Here is a 20,592-nt window from a genome sequence, read left to right as displayed (position 1 = left end):
GCAAAGCACTTCTCTTTTTCTGGTAATTTATTACATAGTGAAGCCTCTTCATCATGCATCCCCTCTGGTGACACTCCAACGCTCCAGGCCTCTGGCCAGTCCAGGATCACTTCCAAGAACCTGGGGCCATTAGGGTTTCCCATTCAAGCCCATTGCATTAGCAGGACAACCCGTTTGCTCCATGTAGCGTCAGTTGTAGGATGCGTAGAGGGGACCCTCCCTTTGAACATCCAGCCCAGCAGTGGCAACTGGCGTGCCAAGGTGCGTTGTGCTTCAGTACCAACCACTTCTGAAGTGGCTTGAAGCCCTTCAGATGCCATGAATATCTCTTCTTCAGTTGGAGTGTAGTGGGCCTCAGATCCTCTGTACCCCCCACTCCAAAACCCCAGACATTGACCTCGAGTCTCTCCAGGTGCTTTCTGCCAGAGGTTCCTGGTGGCGCCTTGGTCCCTGGCGGTGGTGTAAAGCACGTTCTTCACATCTTGTCCTGTCCAGACCGGCCCAAGGGCACAAACTATCTCCCATTTAATTTGCTCAACAGCTTCTTGATTCTCAGGGCCCCACTCAAAACCACTTTTCTCCTGAGTCACTCAATAGAGGGCTTATGACCAGATTGTAACCTGGAAGATGCATTCTTCAAAACACACAACACATAAGAAAGATTGTGATTCTTTTTCATTAGTTGGTAGCAACAAATTTGTAAATAACAAATGGATCACATCCAGTGGGCTATGACAATGCCCATCTTGCTATTTTATTTCTAAAATCTAGATCTCCTGTGCAGGTCCTTTGGCCTTTATTTTAGGGCAAAACCGGCTTCCAGAAGAATTTGGGTTGTTATTCTTCCTTTCTCAAACACTTTCTCTGCTGTATTGCCCCACACAATGACCATAGAATCATAGAATCACTTTGGTTGGAAGGGACCCTCAAGATGGGGTTCAAATATTAACCAAACACTGGCACCAAACTGTGTCCCTGAGAGACTCATCTCTGTGTCTGTCCAGCCCTCCAGGGATGGTGACTCCAGCACTGCCCTGGGCAGCCTGTTCCAATGCCCCACAGCCCTTTGGGGGAGAAATTGTTCCTAAATCCAACCTCAACCTCCCCTGGCACAACTTGAGGCCGTTTCCTCTGCTCCTGGCGCTTGTTCCTGGGGAGCAGAGCCCGACCCCCCTGGCTCCCAGCTCCTTTCAGGCAGTTCAGAGATCAGAAGGTCTCCCCTCAGCTCCTGTTCTCCAGCTGAACCCCCAGGTCCCTCAGCCGCTCCCATCACACTTGTGCTCCAGCCCCTCACCAGCTCCGCTCCCTTCTCTCCACTCGCTCCAGCACCTCAAGGCCTTTTCTGTAGTGAGGGACCCAAAACTGCCCCCAGGATTCCAGGTGCGACCTCACCAGTATTGAGTTCAGCTCTGCCCTTCTCCCTCCAACCCCTTTTCCTCCCCTTTTGTGCCTCCTCTGCTGGTCTCTCAGTCTCTGCCTCCATCCCTGGATTTCCTATAAGGGGGCAAAGGAAGATGCATCTCCTGCTGTCACAGAAGAGATTTCGGGTGGTTGCTCGGGCTCCAAGCCTATAAACTTATGCAAGATGTACAGATGAACCAAGTGTTCCCACCACAGAAGCAGTAGTACCTGCACTGTTCTTTTTCTCCCCTTTCCCTTCCTAAAACAATGGGATACCTCACTGCAGGGCAAAGCCCGAGGAGAAGAGCCATGCTAAACAAAATTCCACAGCCTCACAGAAGTGACGGCAAGAAAAAAAAACAGAACAAACACACCACACAACAAAACATGGAAACTTCCAAAAGTGCTTTCAGTCCTGCTCAGAGAATGTGGAGGGAGATGGCACACAGGTTGGATCAGCTGCACTTTAGGCCAACCTGGTAAACTCTCTTCCATCTATTTGTCAAACCGGCAAACTCGTGACATTTTACTTTTCCAATGCACTACGGTCACAAAAACATGAGCACAGCTTTTTATATAGCACTAAGCCAGCAGATGGGATCTTCCTGAATCACTCCTGTAATGTTAAGTGGTTGTCAAATGTCACCCACCTGATCCATGTTTATCTCAGAGTCAGCCTTGACCTCTCCTAAGTCAATATTCGTCAGTTAGGACAGTGCATACAATTCATCAGCTCTTTTCAAAATAACTTCAGAATACAAGTAACGTCACAGCATATTTAAATATGATAAATAATTAAACACCACATAACTTAGCTATCTAATAGATAACACACAAAGCAGAAGCAGTCAAAATTAAAATCTTCCAGGTGACTGCTTGCTCTTTGGGCAATTTCAAAGCAAATATTCAAGTCAATCGCCTTAAACCTTTTCACAACTGCTCCAGAATAGATCTCTTATTTGTAGTCAATGTCCCATAAATATATAACCTTAGCCATAATCCATAAAAATAACATGCAATGTCAGTGAATATTCTGAGCCATTTACAGTTCCCATGAACCAGTTATTAGTGTATTTTTATTTGTCTTTTTTCATGCAGATAAAACCAGACGGGCTTTCTTTGAAGCAAAAGTAGGAGTCTGTTTCGCCATGGGAACAGAACTAGTGGCACCTTGGTTTCACTGGAAGTCAGGCAAACCTCCCATTGACTTCAAAACCTAAGCCAGATTTTTACCACCAGTCTTTGATTCCCAGCTTGTGCCTCATAACAATCAGTTTTCCTCGCACCCTCATGGACTGAAACAGAGCACTATGCTATTTTCAGACAAGTGACATGGACTGCTGGGTGGTTTTGGAAATGAATTGTGATTGGGAAGCACAGTGTAGTAGCTTGAATTACTGTGGCATGTAACAGAGGATGACTTTGCAGATGAAGGTGCCAGCCTTACGAACTGATTCATGTCTTACTGTCATAATTCTGATGTTCCATGGACTCAGTACAGGTGATGAGCCCAAAGTATTCAATGCTGCTGGCTGGGCATTTGCTGGTCATTACATGTGGTTACTTCTGACTGTCAGCTATTGAATGAGACCAGTAAATACGTGCTGCATCTCCTGATGGAGTCCCAGTGCTAACTCACATCACCAGTAAAAACACTGGTCATCTCGTTCTGCAGAAATAAGTAAGTCTGTGTCCAGTTACCTATCTTTTCTGATAGTCGTGGGCATTTGCAGGAAGGCAATACAGGGTGCCTGAGCTAGTTCATCCAAAATCTGTCCATATTGTTAACGAGTATGTCATTTCTGTGCTGAGGTACCAGCTATTTCCTGTGCTGTTTGGGGCAATTGAGTTCTTGAAAAGAGTAGTTATGGTCCACAGTGTGTCATGACGTGAGCCGGCAATGTGCCCTTGCAACCCAGAATGCCAACTGTATCTGGGGCTGATCCAAAGGAGTGTGGCCATCAGTTGGAGGGAGGGGATTCTGCCTCTTCTGCCCTTCCCTGGTGAGACCCCCCTGCAGTGCTGGTCCAGCTCTGGGTCCTCAGCACAGGACAGACATGGACCATCTGGAGAGGGGCCAGAGGAGCCACAGAAATGACCCGAGGCTGGAACAGCTCTGCTGAGAAGAACAGCTGAAAGAGTTGGGGGTATTCAGCATGGAGAAGAGAAACTCTGCGGAGACCTTATTGTGGCCTTTCTGGACTTAAAAGGGGCCAATAAGAAAGCTGGGGACAGACTTTTCAGCAAGGCCTGTTGTGACAGGACAAGGGGTGATGGATTAAAACTAAAAGAGGAGAGATTCAGGTGAGACATGATGAAGAAACTTTTTACAATCAGGGAGGTAAAATCCTGGGAAAGTTTTCCAGGAGAGGTGGTGGATGTCCCACCGCTGGAGACATCCCAGGCCAGGCTGGATGGGGCTCTGAGAAACCTGAGCTGGTGAAGATGTCCCTGCTCATGGCCGGGGGTTGGACTAGATGAGCTTTGAAGGTTGTGTCCAACTCAAACTATTCTGTGATTTGATGACAAGAAAGCCTGGATGTAACGATGACTGATTGCTGGAAAAGGTCTTGCCTGGCTTGTACAAGCCAAGCTGGCAGCTTCACCCATCAGCTCTCCCCACTCAGAGAGGAGTAATAAACCGATTCCCCCACTGTCACACTGCCCCACAGTGCCCAGAGGATGCTGACCAGGGCCCCCGTGATGGGGATGTTTGGGCCAGGGGTGCAGTGAAGGGAACCCCGCGCCCCCCGAAAAGCCAGGGAGAGCTGCAAGGCAGGCGGGGGAGAGGGCAGGGGAGGCCGTGCCCCTGGGGACACAGCTCCATCCCCCAGCTGCTCTGAGCCCCACTCCGGCAGGACTCCCCAGGCTGTCCCGAAGCAGAGCGGCACCCCGGCTGTCCAGCTGCTCCCCTGGGACCCCCCAGCCTCTGGGCTCCGGCCTGTGCCCAGGGCAGCCAGGGAGCCCCAGGCGTGCGGGTGCCCCAGCACTGCCCTTCTCTGTGGGCTCTGCCCGCTGCCAGGGCTGGGGGAGCCCAGGCTTCCAGGCTGCTTTAACTGCCCTGGATCCCCTGATCGGTCACTCTGTGAGGCACCGATCTTGGTGAACGGGCTTCTTGTGCCATGAGCCCTGGGCAAACAGAGCTGATCAGAGCCGCTGTGGGAGCAAACATCCCTCCTCGTGCCAGGGGAGCTCCGTCCTGCAATGAGCTCCGAGCGGCTGCCTGGGAACAAGCGCCCGCTTCATCACGTCCCTCTGGATGGCCACGTCCTGCTCAGGGACAGTGCTGGCCTGGGCCGAGGATGGGGGCATTGAAGGGACACTCGGTGGGGACAAGGGCCTTTGGTGAACTGTGGCCAAGTCCCAGGAAGGGACAGGGCTGGAGCCAGAGCCTTCTTGGGGACAGGGACACTGGCACCCAGCATGCGGGATCAGCTCTGCAGAGCGGGACCCAGGTTGTCTGGGAGGGCACAGTGACCCCAGGCAGGGACAGGTGAGAGCCAGGGCAGGGGATGTTCCCTCTGCTCTGTTCTCAGCTGTGGCTGCAGACTGGACCAGTTGGGGGCTGGCGGTACAAGGGAAATGGGGGGGGCTGGAGCTGGGCACTGACACCACCCCAGCACTTCCCCCAAGCCCAGCCCTCCTCTCCCAGAGCCCAGGATTCACCAGTGCTCCCCATTGGCAGCGCCACCAGTGACTGAGGATCCCAGTCACCAGCTGTCCACATTGCCCCAGCTGTCCTCCCACCTCCCAGAGCTCCCTAATCCTGGGGTCCCTGGTGCCCCAAGAAGAGGAGTGACTCCCAGCCCCTCATTTATTTAAGGGGCTGGAAAGGGCTCAGAGATAATTGTGCTTAGAGACCCCAGATTTGAGGCTGGTGTCAACTCTGGGGGGGTTCCATAGGGAAAGACTGGCCTGGGAGTTGAGGGGCACTGGGAGATGGTGGTGCTGGGAGGTGAGGGGCACTGGCAGGTGGGGGGATCAGGCTTTTGGGGCTGTTGCAGGATGGTTTCGAGTTGGAGCAGTGGGTCATCACCATAGGGTGTCTGGCTGTCAGGGACACACTACTGTCCCCCCTCGCCGCTGTGGATGCCTGGGCCCTTCCCCGTGCAGCTGCCCCATGCAGGAAGCGGCACTGATGCCAGGGAAGGCAGCTGGATCAGTGCTCAAGGCGGGAGTGACTCTGTGCCAAGGCTGGGTTGCCAGGACGGGTGTCTCTGCCAAGCTTTGCCCTGGGGGCTGGAGGTGTGGGGAGGGGCAGGGAGTCCTCCTGGGAGGGATAAAGGTGCCCTCACCTTTTCTGGCATCACCCAGGACTCGCTGCACCGCAGAGGAAGATGAAGGTCGCAGTGCTCAGTGTGGCCCTGCTCTTCACCATCCTGCTGTGCACCCCGGAGGATGCGCAGGTGAGGCACCAGTGAGGGCTCCCACTGGTTTCTTGTCTTGGTGCCCCCACACCCCTCTTCTTTGGGCCTCCCCATTCCACCCTTTTGGGCCCCTCAGATATCTCCTCCTCAGGATCTCCTCTGTGTCCTATAGAGGGTCCCCAAATGCCCTCCCTTTGATGGATGCCAACGCCTTTCTTTCCATCTTTCCCCTCCGTCCTTTGCCTTTCACCCTGTCCCCTGCGGTAGTGCCCTCAGATCCCCCTCCTTGAACACCCCCTCCCAAGCACTTTCCCGATCCCCGCGTTTTGTTCCTCTGCTGTCCTCTTCCTCCTGCCCCCACCAACAGCCTCACTTGAATTCCCCGTGTCCCCTCCCCTTGAATTCTTTACCCCTCACTTGCATCCCATGCAGTCCTGTCCCTCCAACACCCCCAGCCCGGTCCCTTGGGTTCTGCGAGTTCACAACAGTGCCCTGTCCCTGGGTCCCCCCCAGCCACCGTCCTCCTTGGAAACCCCAAATTCCCATGTTATCCTTTTCTCCAAACCAAGCCCTGGTCCCCGCATGAACAGGTATCCCAGGTGAAACTTGGAGGAATGAGGCTGGGGGGAGCAGAAGGGATTTTCAGGCTCAGATGAGGGAGAATCCAGGGGCCTGGGTGGGGTTGGGGACACCTGTGCCCCACCCACAGCCCCATTTGTCTCCAACCCCTTTCTCTTCTTTCATAGGCATTTCCAGGAGCATTGCTGGAAGCAAGTGGAGGGTCTCTCCTGCATGTAAGTAGTGGGGCGGACTTGGAGGACATCCAGTCTGGGGAACTGGAGGGCACCTTGGTCCTCCCCTCCCTTGCTGGGACTGGGACATCCCAGTGACCAGTGAGGTCTCATGGTCTCTCTACAGGGGGGACTCAAACTCGGGCGAGTGAAGAGGGCTGCGGTAGGTGTCACAAGTTCTGCTGCCCCACACCCTCCCTCCCATGGTCACAAAACTCCTTGGTATCCCAGTGTGCCCCAGAACATGCCAGTGTGCCCCAGTACACTCCCATCCACCCCCTGCAGCCCCACAGAACATCCCTGCTCCCCAGTGTTTTCCCAGGTATGCTCCATTGCCCAGGGCTCTCTTTGCATTCCCTTCCACCCCATCACAACTCACTACACCCCAGTGCACCCCAGGATACCCCAGGACACAGCCCCTTCCCCAGGACCTCCACTGCTTTTTGTGCCCCACCACACAAGCTCACGCACCCCATTTTCCCTGGAGTCACCTTCCCAAGGACCCCATCGCTTTCTCTGCCTCCCAGTGCACCCAAGTGTGTTCCTCACTCAACCTTTCTCCCCAGCTCCCTCTGTCTGTCAGGGTGGATGATGTTTTGCAGCAGAAACGCCAGCTTCCAGAACTTCCAGATGCTGAAGTGATAGTGCAGCCACCTCCTATATTCCCGGTGAGCAGCATCAGGGCATCTCCAGCCCCACAAAGGGTTCTGGACCCCGGGGCATCCCTCAGCTGTATGGGTGGGCAGAACGTGGATCTAGGAAAAGAAAACAGAGGAGACTGTCCATGACCTGTGTCCCAAGCCACACTGAACAGAGCTGCCCCCATGACTTTTTTTGCACCCAGCGGGGCTCTACAGACTCAGAGGGTCACCGTGCAGGCCAGGCAGGGCCTCTGGGGCCATACAAACCCCGAGGATCACCCTGAGGGCTGGGCAGGGTTTTGGGAGATGTAGGGGCATCCAAGGCTAATGATACACTGGCCAAATAGCTCTGGGTGCCACATGGATCTCAGGAGAACCGAGTCTTGTCCTGGGTTGATTGAGGACTCCAACTCTTCTCTCCTTCCCTGGGTCTCTGCAGAGAGAGACGGTGGGGAGAAGCCTCCCCTCATGTCCCAGCTGACACTGGAGGTCTCATTTTGGGCTCTGATTTCAGAACTGAAACTGATGGTGACAGCCGTGTCCTGTCCCCCTCCAGCGGCATGAGGAGATGATCATCCCTGGATGACCCCATCTGATCCCCTGGGAGCCCTGGGCCATTTCCCTCTCATAATCAGTAAATCCCTTCAGCAAAGCTACGCCTGCGTGTGGATGTGTGTGTCCGTGTCCATGCTCCCACTGCTGTGCCAGCACTCGGACGCCTGGGTCCTCTCTGGCCACACCACGGCCATGAGCAGAGTGACTGGGGGAGCCCAGACACCTGGGGTGTCACTGTAAACGACACCTCCTTCCCACCTGCCATGTGCCCCCAGATACAGGCAGATTAGGGGAAAGTGGAGTGTTCCCCCATGAGGCTGGAGGAGGCTGGTTCATGAGGACTGGGTTATGGACCAGTTAAACAATCTGGACATCCATAAATCCATGGGTCCAGATGGGGTGCACCTGTGGGTGCTGAGGGAGCTGGCTGAGGTCACTGTTAGGCCACTGTCCATCATCTTTGCTGAGTCATGAAGAACAGGAGAGGTACCTGAGGACTGGAGGGAAGGAAATGTCACACCAGTCTTCAAAAAGGGCAAGAAGGGAGGATCTGGGTATCTGTAGACTGGTCAGCCTCACCTCCATGCCTGGGAAACTGATGGAACGACTTATCCTTGGTGCCATCTCAAGGCATATCAAGGAGAAAAGGATCATTAGAGGCAGTCAACATGGCTTCACCAAGGGGAAGTCGTGCTTGACCAACCTCATAGACTTTTATGAGGACATAACGAGGTGGATGGATGATGGCAAAGCAGTGGATGTTCTATCTTGACTTCCGTAAAGCATTTGACACAGTCTCCCACAGCATCCTCACAGCTGAACTGAGGGAGTGCGGTCTGGGTGACCGGGTAGTGAGGTGACTGCGAACTGGCTGAAGGGAAGAAGCCAGAGTCGTGGTCAATGGGGCAGAGTCCAGTTGGAGGCCTGGATCCAGTGCAGTGCCCCAGGGGTCAGTACTGGGGCCGGTATTGTTCAATATATTCATCAATGACTTGGATGAGGGAATAGAGTGACTGTCAGCAAGTTTCCTGGTGACACCAAGCTGGGAGGAGTGGCTGACACTGGAAGCTGTGCTGCCATCAGAGACCTGGACAGGCTGGAGAGTTGGGCAGGGGAAAATTTAATTAAATATAACAAGGGCAAGTGTAGAGTCTTGAATCTGGGTAGGAACAACCCCAGGTTCCAGTATAAGTTGGGGAATTACTTGTTGGAGACCAGCATAGGGGAAAGGGACCTGGGGGTCCTGGGGACAGCAGGATGCCCATGAGCCAGCACTGGGCTCTTGTGGCCAGAAAGGCCAATGGTACCTGGGGTGGGTTAGAAGGGGGTGGTCAGTAGGGTCCAGTTGTGGCTCCTCAGTTCCAGAAGGACAGGGAACTGCTGGAGAGAGTCCAGCGCAGCCACCAAGATGCTGAAGGGAGTGGAGCATCTCCCGTGTGAGGAAAGGCTGAGGGAGCTGGGGCTCTTTAGCTTGGAGAAGAGGAGACTCTGGGGTGACCTCATAAATGTTTATAAATATATAAAGGGTGAGTGTCAGGAGGATGGAGCCAGGCTCTTCTCGGTGACAACCAGTGATAAGACAAGGGGCAATGGGTTCAAACTGGAACACAGGAGGTTCCACTTAAATATGAGAAGAAACCTTTTCACAGTGAGGGTGCCAGAGCCTGGTCTAGGCTGCTCCAGGGGGGTTGTGGAGTCTCCTTCTCTGGGCACATTCAAAACCCTCCTGGACACCTTCCTGTGTAACCTCATCTGGGTGTTCCTGCTCTGGCAGAGAGATTGGACTGGATAAGCTTTTGAGGTCCCTTCCGATCCCTGACATTCTGTGATTCTGTGAGGCGAAGGGCAGACGGTGCCAGCCCTTGGGGTACATTGTGTTTTGGAGGCACCACAGGAAACAGATTCTTCACAGGCTCTGGTGAGAACCATACCCCAAGGAACACAGTTTGATGTTGGGGCAGGAGAGGAGCGTGGACAGGCAGTTCGGACCCCTGGGTCCTCTGCCCTGCTCAGGAAGGGCTGGTTGTTCCCTGGACAATGGACTCAGCACTCCTGGGCTCACAGGAGATGTCAGAGCCCCATGCTGGGGCCCAAGTGCCTTCCTGGACCCCAGCACACATCCTTCTCTGGAGTACGTGTCATCACATACTAGGAAGGCATGTTGGGGCCTCAGAGACTGCGGAGAATCCCCCAGGGACGTGTGGCCCAGCTCCATCACTGTGGGAGTGGGAGAACCTGGTTCCCTGGTATGAGCCTTTGTGGGTCTTCTCCAATGAGGAGCTCAGTCCTTGTCTCTGGGCTGCACTTGTCCTTTCTCTCCAAAGCCCTCACACTGCTGACGGCTGAACTCAACCTCTCACCAGAAATCTACGACAGTCTGCAAAGCTCCACAGGGAAGGGAAATGCTTTCCCTGGGGCCAGTCCTGTGCTGGGGTGGGAGAGGAGCAGGGCAGGGCTGTGACTCCATAGGCTGCTGCTCTTCATCCCACAAGCGTGGCAGGAAAACCCTGCTCCCTCCGTGCTGGTGAGAGCAGGACAGGCCATGCTGAGGAGTCGAGCTACTGTCCTGCCTGGCTGAAACCCCAGGTCCCTCATCCACTCCCATCACACTTGTGCTCCAGCCCCTTCCCCAGCTTCAGTCAGGACAACTGCAGGGGAATATTTCCCAGGTGGCCAGGGTGGACCCGAGATCTCCCTTAAGGCAGCTATAGACGGCGATAAGGTCTCCCCTCAGCCTCCTTTTCTTCAGGCTAAACAGCCCCAGCTCCCTCAGCTGCTCCTTTTAAGACTTGTGCTTCAGGCCCCTCACCAGCTTCATCGCGCTCCTCATAGAATTGGCCTCAGCCCAGCCATCCTGCTTGTCCAGATTCCTCTGTGGAGCCTTCCTGCTCTTCAGCAGATCAACACTCCCACCCAGCCTGGTGTTGTCTGCAAACTTACTAAGGGTGCACTCAATCCCCTTGTCCAGAGCACTGATAAAGAGATTCAACAGAACTGGCCCCAATACTGAGCCCTGGGGAACACCACTTGTGACTGGCTGCCAACTGGATTTGGCTCCACTCACCACAACAAAAAGAAAGGCCGTGGATGGGGCTTTTCTGAATTTTAGTGTGGCTTTTGATACTGTTCCTCACCGCATCCTTCTGGACAAGTTGTCCAACTGTGGGATGAGCAGGTTCATAGTGTGCAGGGTGAAGAACTGGCTGAAGAGCAGAGCTCAAAGGGTTGTAGTGAATGGGGCTACAATTGGCTGGTGATTGGTCACCTGCGACGTTTCTCAGATCTCAATCCCAGGGACAGCTTTGTTCAGTATTTTTATCAACAACCTGGATGCAGGAAATGAACAAACCACTAGCAGGTTTGCTGATGATAAAAATTAGGTGCAGTGGGCTGTCTCAAGGGACAAGAAGTCAAAGAAGGTGACTTTCCCGCTGTATTCAGCATTGGTCTGGCCTCACCTTGAGTGCTGTGTGCAATGTGAAGGTCCTCGAGCGTGGCCAGAGGATGGCAACAAAGCTGGTGGCAGGGCTGGAAGGAATGTCTTCTGAGGAGCAGCTGAGGACTCCGGGTTGTTTAATTTGGAGAAAAGGAGGCCAAGGTGGGACCTCATTGTTCTCTGCAGCTTCCTGAGGAGGGGTGGTGGAGAGAGAGGTGCTGAGCTCTTCTCCCTGGAGACCAGGGAAAGGACCCCTGTGAATGGTACAAAGCTGGAGGATGTTAAGATTGAACATTAGGAAAAACTTCTTTACCAAGAAGGTGGTCAAACACTGGAACAGGCTTCGGGGAGAGGTGGTCGATGTCCCAAGCCTGTCAGTGTTTAAGAGGCATTTGGACAATGCCCTTAAAAACATGCTTTGCCTTTGGGTCAGCCCTGGAGCAATCAGGTAGTTGGACTAGATGAGTGTTATAGGTCCCTTCCAACAGAAATATCCAGTCTAGTCTAGTCTAAGGTAGTCTCCATAACCCTTGTTCCAGCCATTTGTAGAAGGGCATTTAACTAGCAAGGTCTTGCCCAGATCCAGAATCATAAAGTACTTTAAGTAGGAGGGGACCTCCAGAGGGCGTCTAGCACTTCATGTTTAAAGCTGGGCTGCTGCAGAGTCATTTGCTCAGGGCCTTTTCCAATTGTCTTGCCACAGCGTGGTTCCCAATGGTTTCACCTCTGCACTGCCAGTTGCTTTTCTTCCATTGCTGTAGCCACCCCCACAAGGCATTTGCTACCATCCATGAGTCAGTATAGAGATAAAGCATTGGCCACTTCTCTCGTTCAGCAATGTCCAAAGCCAGCTGGATGGCTTTCACTGCTGCAAACTGACTGGATTCACCTTGTCCTTCAGTGGCTTCTGTAACTTGTCGTGTGGGACTCCACACAGCAGCTTTCACCTTCGATGTTTTCCTACAGACGACAGGATCCATCTGTGAACAGTGCACACTGCTTATCAGTCTCTGAAAGCGGATTATATGGTGGTGCTTCTTCAGCACGTTTTACTTCCTCCTCATCTGGAGACATCCCAAAGTCTTTGCTTTCTGGCCAGTCTGTAATCACTTCTAATATCCCTGGACGGTTGGGACTTCCAATCCGAGCTCATTGCGTGATCAGTGCAATCCATTTACTCCATGTAACTTCGGTGCCATGATGTGGAGAGGGAACCGTCCCTTTGAACACCCAGCTCAGCACCGGCAGTCGAGGTGCAGGAGGAGCTGTGCTTCAGTGCCCATCACTTCTGAAGCAGCTCGAACTCCTTCATACGCTGCCAGTATCTCCTTTTCAGTTGGAGTATAGATGGCCTCAGATCCTTTGTATCCTCGACTCCAAAAACCTAAGGGTCGACCTCGGGTTTCTCCTGGTGCTTTCTGCCAGAGGCTCCAGGTAAGTCCATTATCTCCGGCTGCGGTGTAGAGCACATTTTTAACATCTAGTCCAGTTCGGACTGGTCCAAGGGCCACCGCATGAGTTATCTCACGCTTCATTTGTTCAAAGGCTTGGCGTTCAGGGCCCCACTCAAATTGGTTCTTTTTACGAGTCACTCAATAGAGAGGCTCACAATCTGGCTGTAGTCAGGAATGTGCATTCTCAAAAACCTACAACGCCCAAGAAGGTCTGTGTCTCCTTTTTATTAGTAGGTGGAGACATTGCTGCAGTTTTGTTGATCACATCCATTGGGATCTGACGACAGCCATCCTGCCATTTTATTCCTAAAAACTGGATCTCTCGTGCAGGTCCCTTGACCTTGCTTTGTTTTATGGCAAAACCAGCATTCAAAAGAATCTGAATTATTCTCTCACCTTTTTTGAAGACTTCTTTTGCTGTGTCGCCCCATACGATGATGTCATCAATATATTGCAAGTGTTCTGGAGCTTCACCTTGCTCCAGCATGGTCTGGATCAGCCCATGGCAGATGGTAGGACTGTGTTTCCACCCCTGGGGCAAGTGATTCCATGGGTACTGGATGCCCCTCCAGGTGAAAGCAAACTGCGGCCTGCACTCTGCTGCTACAGGAATAGAGAAAAATGCATGAGCAATGTCAATTGTAGCATCGCACTTCACTGCCTTTGACTCCAGTTCAAATTGCAGTTCCAGCATGTCAGGCACAGCAGCACTCAGTGTGCTGTAACTTCATTCAGGCCACGATAGCCTACAGTTGGTCTCCACTCGTCACTAGACTGACGCACTGGCCAGACCGGGCCGTTAAAAGGTGAGCGAGTCTTACTGATCACACCCTGGCTTTCCAATTGACGGATCGGCTTCTGGATAGGAATCAAAGAGTCTCGACTGGTGCGATATTGCCGGCGATGCACCGTCGTGGTAGCAATTGGCACCTGCTGATCACCAACCATCAGCAGTCCTACAACAGAAGGGTCATCTGAAAGACCAGGCAAATCAGACAGCTGTTCAATTTTCTCAGTGTCCACAGCTACTGTACCAAATGCCCACCTATACCCTTTTGGGTCCTTAAAATACCCTCTCCTGAGGTGGTCTATGCCAAGGATGCATGGAGCATCTGGACCAGTCACAATGGGATGCTTTTGCCAGTTCTTTCCGGATAGGCTCATTTCAGCCTCTACAACAGTCAGTTCCTGGGATCCCCCAGTCACTCCACCAATATTGATGGATTGCGTTCCTTTATAATTAGAAGGAATTATTGTGCACTGAGCACCAGTGTCCACTAAAGCTTTGTACTCCTGGGGTTGTGTTGTACCAGGCCATCGTATTTGTACAGTCCAATAAACTCTGTTATCCCTTTCCTCCACCTGGTTGGAGGCAGGACACCTCTAATTCCTGTTTTGCACAGTCTCTGGGTGTGAATTAGAGGTTCCTTCAAGAGCATCAGAATCTCTTCTGCTCCTTTTGTAAACTGGAGCAGCCACCTTCCTAGGAGTTTTTCCTTTTATCTCACGTACTCGTTCCTGAAGTTCTGAGGTCGGCCTTCCATGCCACTTACTCATGTTTTCTCCCTGCTCATGTAGGAAGAACCACAGTGAACCTCTTTTTGTGGGCTGTCTCTGCCCTCTCTCTCGAGATTGGAAACGCCTTCTCCTAACAGCTGAAACATAGGTTTGTGCAGGTCGTGAACGGTACGAGTCTGCTCTGAGCTCTTGGATTTCTTGCAACAGCTTTTCAAACCGGTCATCAGATTTTTCACACAGTTTCTCCACAGCGGAGACACAAGCCCGTAGAGAACCAGCAAGGCTGTCCTCAAAGTACCGGAGCTGCTCAATCACTTCATTAATTTCTTGTACACCTCTAGCTGACCAGACCATTCCTGCCAATGACTTAGCATATGCAGGTGGTGCACTTTGTACAAATCTGCGCCACAGAGATTGTGTGCAATTGATTCTATCTGGGTCTGTCCCCTCTTGGCTGTTTGGTCCTAGATGATCTCTCGCACAGCTAATTCTCTCAGGAACTGGATACCTCTCTCCATAGTATTCCATTTCCCTAACTTGGATATACAATCTTCCTTGTAGGGAAATCTGGCTTTCATAGCTGCCAGGAGTCGGGTCCAGAGAGAAGCGGCATTAGACTCTCTTGAAATTGCCCTATCAATGGTGGAATCTTTTGACAGAGATCCCAGCTGCCTGGATTCACCACCTTCTAATTCAATTGTTTCTGCCCCGTTGTCCCAGCATCGCAGCAGCCAGGTTAAAATATTCTCGCCTTCACGACGACTGAAGTCTTTTCGCAGATCTCTCAGCTCACCTGGAGAAAAGGACCGAGTGGTGGTCACTTCATCTCCTCCCTGCGCTGATGATGCCTCTTGGGTTGATGTTGGCCCTGTGCCATCACCTGCTGCACGAGTGGTCTTTCTAGTGACTTTCTTACAACCAGCAACTGATGCTGATATGGGTTCACCATCATTTGATTCATTTTCAGAGTCTGAATGACTGTCACAGTGATTGCTGTGGTTACAGCAGCAGCAGTGAGCAGTGTGTCAAGAAGGGGGTCTGCCTTGTCAGCCTTTGAGGCTGGAGAGGTGTTATCTGCAGCGGCCTTGGCAGAGGAGCAATGCGGAGGAGCTGGAGCTTCAGCCTGCGAAGCCGCGGTTGGGGGGGCAGTGGCTGCAGCAGCAGCTTTGGCTGTTTTGCCTTTTCTCGAGCGGCCAGGAGTGCTTTTTGCTAAAGCTTCCGAAGGCGCACCGCAAATCTCAGGACTAAAAAGAGACGCAAACCTCCTATTGAACCTCATTTCTCTTAGCAGTAACACAAACTGACACACATTCAGCAAACCAGATAACACCATCACAGTTCTATCAAAGCTCCAAGGATATTCAAAGTTCTCTAAAACATTTGCAAACTGTCCTAGCGAAAACACAAAAGTATTGTTAGTCAGCCTTTCTAAAGATTCGCTTGACCAATTAGCAAATATAGAGCCATTCTGCTCTTTAATCTGTCCCGGAGGTTTTTCAAGGTAAAGCAGAAGCGAGTAGAAATTCATTAACGGCTGCAGTATAATGAAATAAACCAGTGCCATACCACACAGTATCATCATGACCTCTGTCCAGTTTCTTGTTATATAATGAATACTTCGATTCAGAAGGAAACACCAACACAGATATGGGATCAGCAAGCACAATGTAGAAAATAACTGATACAACTCATGCCACAACATCTTTAAGTCAATGTAATTCACTTTGCCTTAATACCACTAAATAATATCCGAAGCAAACAGATGCGCAAGTATCACAACTCTTTGAGTTGGCATGGTGCCAAGAAAATTGAAAAGTACGTCAGAGCAGTAGAAAAGCCAAAGATCTCCAAATATACCCCTTTCTTGTGCCCCACGTTGGGTGCCAATTATCTGCATTAAAAGAGAAACTTGTTTTTTAACAAAACCAGGACATGGGGTCACAGACACCAGAGGGAAGGGAGGAAGGCCAGCAGCAGAGCACAGGCTGGTGGGCTCCAGAGATGACTTTGAGATACCTGGGCGGGGCTGATACAGGTGGTACCATGGGAAGCAGCTCTGAAAGGTGAAGGGTCTCAGGAAATCTGAGAAGCCTTACAGGACAATTTTCTTCAAGCACAAGAATGATCTGTCCAAGTATCCACGAGAAGAAGCATTTATCTTGTGAGGCTGCTTGTCTGAACTGATAGAGGTCCAGGGAAAAAGGCAGCACACAGAAGGTGGAAGCAGGGGAAGCTGCAAAGGAGGAATTTAGGGATTTAGGGATAGTGTCAGAGCTCCCCTGGACTTGATACCTGCAGGGAAGGGTGAGGGCAGCAAGATGAACTGATGCTACTTCCTTCCTAAAAGAATAGCCAGGGCTAATGTGGGCCTGTTGCTGAACTTCACAAGAGTAGAATCAGACAGGACTGAGGCTTCATGGATTCTCTGCCTCTGCTTCCACCTTCACCAGCAAGGTCTCCTGGACCTTTGTTCCTGAAGGCAGGAGTCTGGAGAACAACCAGGAGTGGATGGGGCTTAAGTCGGGGGTTACCTGAAAAACTCAGGCACCATTACAGAAATGGAGATGGGTCATTTGACCAGCTCCCTGAACATCAGTATTGCTATGCCATGGCACCTGAGATTTCCAGGAACACACGTTTGTCCAGAGGAGTGTGATTCCTCTTGAAGTGTCTTGGCCTATCTTCTCACTCATGTGGTGTTTCAGGCACCCCCTTTTCTGACACATTCAGTCTTTACCAGGAGACACTCCAGATCCGTATGAATTTTGTGGAGGGGGAGGAAAATAGTAGAAATACTAGTTTATGGTTATTTATTATGGAAATATTCTCTGCTTGGCTACAGTCCTGAAATCTTTACTCATCCACACCAGACATGAAGACTATAGGAAAGTGATGCACAGAGCCTTGACTTCTAAGGGCATTTTAGATGTTAACGAGCCCTCTGCTGCCACGTTCCTGAACTGCACATATGGAAAGAATGAACAAACTTCTTATGAAGTGAAAGGCAGAGACAAACCCCAAGTTTCTGAGGTTGTTTGAGACCCCATGAAGAGCCATCACTGACAAAGCTGTGAAGGAAACAGCCGTGTCCCTAGGGGCTGGTGAAGGAAAAGTTCGGAGACACTGGTTACAGGTGGTGAAGGCAATGTGGAGGTGGCTCTGATGCCATGTCAGCCCTCAATGTTTCTTTATCTTCAGAATGACTGAGTCCCGACCCCCAGGGCCTGGTAAAGCAGACCTTTTCTCTCAAATGTTTCTCAAGGCTCTGCCTGTGGTCATTGTGAGTGTATTTGTGTTTTGGGTATGGGTTTGGTGTCAAGTGCTGTTGTTTTAACCACAAGGCTGTGGTTTTCTGAGGATTAGGCAATGTCTGTGAACTACTCACAAATGCTCCAGCTTCTTTCATAGACCTGGGAATGTTCCTCAATCACCTAAGCTGTCCCAGTTCCAAACTCACTTGAATCCTCAATCTGGATCCATACTCAACCACTACAGGAGGTTCATGAGTCCTCCATGCTCATGGATGTTTCCTGAGGTCACTCCGAGAGTGAGAGGTGTGCAAGGTAAACTCACGGGACATGACTGAGCACAGCCACCCCCAGCAGCAGCCATTCCCCATCTCCCAGGCGCAGCCATGCCCACAAGTTGGGAATGTCACTGCCATATGTGACTTGCCGAAGAGAGGCCTTTCCTTTCATTTTCCAAGGAAAAACTTCCATTCCTCTTCCAACTGCAGATATCAACAGTCCTCTATTTCTGGGTTCAGACATGGTTGTAAGCATTTGCGAAAGCCATCAGCCATAACCTTGTTTCTCCCTGACGTTGCATGACCCTCTCTCCCACATGTACACACACTCAGTCACTGCTGTTCAGGGCCTCTCACTCTTCAGAAGAGCCCTTGAGCTTCTTGGTTCTTCCTGGTGCTTATTACAAGCTTCATTGCTCCCTCCAGAGCTCATGGTGAAATTTCTTGTCCATAAGAGGACCCTTATGACCATGTCTTGTTAAATGTTTGGTTTTTTTTTATGATCTCTTGTGCAAAAGAATAGCCACTGAAAAGTGCAAAATACAACAAAACTGGTGTTGAGTGAAATGCCATAAAAAATTAATGAGTTACCCCTGTGGCTGTGCCTTCCTGGCAAGGAGTCTGACCTGAGAAGGGGATCCAACCTCTTCCACTCTCTGGAGAGGCACAAGAGCCGTGTCCATGTCACCTGGGGACACATATTTGACTTTTGCCAGACCACCCTTCATACGAGCCACTTATATATGTACTTGTGGATGAGGTATCTAACCTTATAGTGCAAACATATATTTCATTGGCACTCTCCAGAATGGCTACCACAGGTGCACAGTGCTATGTTGCAGATATTTATAACCAGATTAAACTTCTTTTCTTTTTTTTTTTCCAATACTAACATAAATTACATAAATACGTGAAGGATTATTGATGTCTTTTCACATGATTACCCACAGAAGGCTGACCAGCTTTGCATCCCAAGAAATCAGAAGCCAGAGGCTGTAGTGAATGAGACATGAACTCTCTTTAAGGTATAAAGAGAGATGTTTATTACAAACTCAGGCTTGCATTTATACTTGCTATGATGCTTGCTCAAGTATTTGCTGATTTGCTAAGTTAGTCATTACATAAGAGATATATTTTGTGTTTCCACCAGCATTGCTGCCAGAAAAGCATTTTTTTGTCTATCACAAGTTACCCCCTTTCCTTGATATATCAAGTAGCATACAGTCCTTTCTTCTTGTATTTTTCCACCAACACTTATTTTCACACTGTTGACTCTTGTAGTTTCTCACAGGCCCAATGTCAGAATACTGCCACAAGAGGCCAAGGGAAGGATGGTTTGGGCAATGTCCTGGGATCTGGGAAACTGACGCATGCTCTCATGTCCCCAACACCCTGCACTCGTCAGTGAGAGGAATGAGAAACTCTGCCAACTAGCTCTGAACTCACAGTCATGAGAATTGTTTTATGTCTAACTGCAGCCAATGTTGTCCTGGCAGTTCAGAGTTTGAGCTTCCAACCGTGGAGACATTTGAAAGACCTGTAGATGTGGCACTTCGGGATATGATTTAGATTTATTGTTGGACTCGATGATCTGAAGGGTCTTTTCCAACCTAAATGATTTTATGATTCTGTGATTTGAGTCAAAAGGATTTCAACTCCTACTACCTCCAACTTCCCTCTGAGGGCAGCTGTTGTGCAGCACAACTTTCCTGGGCAGGTTGGGCAATGGTTTGATACCTATTCTGGAAGTTTTCTCCTTTCTGAGGTAAAAGACCTTCGATGAGAGACGGTTGTAGAGATTTGTGTCACAGAGGTTTGAAGTAGTCCTTTCAAAACATGAGCAGGTTGAGCTTTGGATCCAAGGAAAACTGAGACACTCTCAAAGATGTTTTTGAATAGTGGTACTATTACTAATAACACAGAACTTATTCTCAGTTGTGATAATGAACTAAAGCTCTTGAATTTCATTCTCAACAGTCATTCTCACTTCTCAAAACAGGAACTACATCTCGGTAGCTAGCCTCTTGCATGATGTTCTTAGAACAGTGATTTTTTTTCCCTCTCTTCTACCTTTTTGTATCATTTAAAGAGTACACCTCTTGGACAGAAGTGCCCCGAAATCATCCTGCTTCCATACCTTTTCTCCCTTTTTGTCTGGCCTGATGGAGAGGTGGCATAGGGGAGTTATTTCCTTTTTAGCCAAAGAACCCCAAGGAATAGATCCCAGGTTGGTGCAAAGGCACAAAGGAAGCCAGAATGTTTACGTGATGCACACTGACACACACCGTTACCTGCATTTCCAGTCTCTGAAGTCCAAACTGTCCAGCAGAGTCTGGAGTTCTGAGCTCCTTTCATGTGCCCTGTGTGACACGTGTAAAATGAAACTACTCCAGTCAAAAAGCTGTGTTTGATCCTCTTCACAGCCTGAAGCACCACATGTGTCAGGAGACAAGCCAGGATACCCAACGAGGACTCACTCTGCTCTGCACTTAGAGTTTAGGTGTTCTCGGTAGTCTCAGGAGACAAGGTGTGCTGATTCCTGGGTTCAAGGAGCTGGTCAAGAGCCTTGTCTCCATTTCTGTAATGGTGGTTTTGATGCCTCGCTGATGTACAGACTCTGTACATGGATGCTGACATCTAGTGAGCAACCTGCTCTGACAAGATGAACAAGGTGGGCTGTTCCTTTTGGAATAGTATTAGCATGGCACAAAAGAACTTGGGTGGGGGCAAATGAAAAGGGATGGAAAATATGTGGTCAGGACTGTTTGGAGGTACTTGTAAAGCAGTCCTGTACTTGATGCAAATTATTTCTGTAGTCAGGGAGAACCTGAGAGCTCTCCCTAATTTGAAAACATGAAGGGGAAGGAAGAACAGCATCATTCAGACTCAAAGAGGCCTTGGGA

At 50.5% G+C, this 20,592-nt stretch overlaps 1 long non-coding RNA gene across 1 annotated transcript; it reads left to right on the top strand.

Annotated features, from left to right (window-relative positions):
- The first annotated feature begins 5,650 nt into the window (after window positions 1-5,650).
- LOC139825908 (uncharacterized) lies at window positions 5,651-7,856 on the top strand. The gene is made up of 5 exons (XR_011736074.1): window positions 5,651-5,807; window positions 6,515-6,562; window positions 6,687-6,722; window positions 7,126-7,227; window positions 7,715-7,856. It is a non-coding gene; the product is annotated as an uncharacterized lncRNA (long non-coding RNA).
- The last annotated feature ends 12,736 nt before the right edge of the window (window positions 7,857-20,592 follow it).

Source organism: Patagioenas fasciata, chromosome 30 (genome assembly GCF_037038585.1).
Source record: "Patagioenas fasciata isolate bPatFas1 chromosome 30, bPatFas1.hap1, whole genome shotgun sequence".
NCBI lineage: Eukaryota > Metazoa > Chordata > Aves > Columbiformes > Columbidae > Patagioenas > Patagioenas fasciata.
The sequence above is the reverse complement of the archived record's forward strand: the minus strand, read 5'-3'. Positions and strand labels throughout refer to the sequence as shown.